This window comes from Felis catus, chromosome B4 (assembly GCF_018350175.1).
Source record: "Felis catus isolate Fca126 chromosome B4, F.catus_Fca126_mat1.0, whole genome shotgun sequence".
In the NCBI taxonomy this organism is placed as follows: Eukaryota; Metazoa; Chordata; class Mammalia; order Carnivora; family Felidae; genus Felis; species Felis catus.
Window position 1 is genome coordinate 31,092,954 of NC_058374.1, and position 2,689 is coordinate 31,095,642.

Consider the following 2,689-nt stretch of genomic DNA (forward strand, 5'->3'; position numbering starts at 1 on the left):
TCAGATCCCACCTCATGTTTAAGGCCAGTCAACTGTTTATCCCTCATATCGATTAGAACAATGTCTTTCTCAAAGTTGGAGATCAATTAATATTGAATGAATGACTGAACAAGTGAATGAATCATGTCAGAATTTTCTCTTGGCTTCATTACGCAGGAAAGTAAGGGTTGTTTTGTTTTTTTCATTATTTTTCATTTATTTGACTCAATCCTTTCAGGGGAAAACAGACTTTACAACCAGCATTGTCACTCCTTAAAAACCAAAGAGAAACGCTTTCCTATGTGACCCTTCTCAGGAAACAGAAAACCTTTCAAGTGAGCCACACATTGTATTCTCTTAAGGAAGCCTTGTTTCACACCACCAATCAGAGCATCTGTGAGGGCAAGCCTAGTAATGACACAGGGAAATCCACAGGTTAGGAATTTGCTCAAGAACTTGAGACAAGGCAGCTTCAGCATGGGAGCTATAGCTCAGTTAGGAAAGAGGCACGGGCGCTCAGGAGCATCATTCACTCTTCACCTGCCTGCTATTACAGGTGCAATGACACCACAGGACACTGTGATTTATCAGAGGAAAATAGCCTGGTAATAGGAGGAGAACTAGGCCTCATTAAGATGAAGCAGTGTCTGATATCCTTGAGTCAGACAAAAGAGAATATGAAATTGATGTGGTCAGCACTACCGCCAAGCTGCATTTGAAAAGAATCAAACGAAGTGGCAATTGACAGCACTTTAGGAGGAAAATACCCACAAATGAAACATAAGCTTGTGGAATGTAAACCTCTCGTTTTAAATGCGTTAAAATATGACTCTGCATTTGATTTCCTTCCACAGTGAGATCATTCTGAGCAAATCTATAAAAGGAACAAGGTGTGTACATTTAATATGCTCCTGTCAGAGCCCTACAGCAAAGGGTAGTGGTAGGATTAATTTAATTACCAAACTCTCATCATCTTAAAATAAGTATGGGCATATTTCTAGTGCTGGAAAGACAAAAATGTTTCATGAAAGAAGGACAAGAGAGAACTCCTGACTTGGACAGCACTGCGGCCCTGGCCACAGCCCTCGAAGATCCTCAGCCATTAAAGAAAGGGGATATCAGTTAGCCAATGTCGCTTCACTTTCTGCCACCTTCCAAACCGCAGGTAAGACGAGGCATTTGTTTGAGGCACCCCTAAGCTAGGGAGCCACGCAGTCTGTAAATATGAATAGCTTTTATTCAGGTGAAAGTTGATGTTCTGGAGTTGCTTCAAAAGAAGACGGTCAACATGGTTTTGTTTGAGAAACAAATGGCCACTAGGAGTCTTTCTTCTATATGGTACTGCTTGCTTTTGTTTCTTGTTATTTACTGATTGACAGGAGAAAAGTTGATTTTTCTTTTTACCCCAAAAAATGTCTTTATTCATGTTTTCCATGCAAATCTTCCAAAGACACTTTACCTTATCTCCCATTCAGGAGACCATCTCCAGCCTTTTAAAATCCAGTCTTTGATGTCTGCCCCTACCACTACTATATTTCTAAAATAGCCAAAAAGCAGCATTGGGCTATGGAGACTTGCGGCTCCTTGGGGGTGCCCCCAGGGTCCAGTCCATACTGGAGACCCAACCTTGAGGTGCTGCCACAACCTTAGGTCTTGTGCTCCCTCCTGGTTACAATGTTCCTTCTTCCTTATCCTAGTTGTTATTTTTATTTTTTTTTTAATTTCTTAATGTTTATTCATTTTTGAGAGACAGAATTTGAGCAGGGGAGGGGCAGAGAGACAGGGAGACACAGAATCTGAACCAGGCTCCAGGCTCTGAGCTGTCAGCACAGAGCCTGATGCGGGGCTCAAACCCATGAACCATGAGATCATGACCTAAGCCAAAGTCAGACACTTAACTGACTGAGCCACCCAGGTGCCCCAGTTGTTAGTTATTTCTAAAGTAAGAAATTTACGGACTTGAAATAAAGTGAGGCCACATTTTAAAAAGCATGAACACATAGCCTACTTCTTAATTTTAAAAATATCAAGTTAGATACATCTATATGTGATAGATATTACAGTTTTTAAAAATAATTTTAAAAAATAAAAATAAATTTCTTGTGGTTAGACTATTTCTCTAAAAAACAATATTTCTGTATAGAATAAATATTTGGAGAGCATCATCTTATTGGACATACAGCTCTTCCTCAGTCAACTGTGACAATAATAATAAAGGGTGCAGTTCTGTGCTGTGGGAAAGGCAAAGTAAACCAAAAAGTGCAATATGTTCCTGGCAGAGATTTGCTTTGAAACATGACCTTACATAATTGCAAAAGAGAAATACTTTCCCATAATTCTTTAGAAACCTACCTCATCTGAATGGCTGATTTAAAATTAAGAAACAATAGATTTTTCTAATTCGAATCCTACTTCTTAAAATAAATAAGTTCTTCCAACAGGGCATGTGGCAGTGTGGTTAAGGGTAAAACAACGAATGGACCATGCAGAATTTCAGTTCTTTTTTTATGTTTATTTATTTTTGAGAGAGACAAAGAAAGCGAGCAAACAGGGGAAAGGCAGGGAAAGAGGGAGACACAGAATCCGAAGCAGGCTCCAGGGTCTGAGCTGTCAGCACAGAGCCTGACGTGGGACTTGAACCCATGAACCATGAAATCATGACCTGAGCTGAAGTCAGATGCTTAACAGACTGAACAACCCAGGTGCCCTC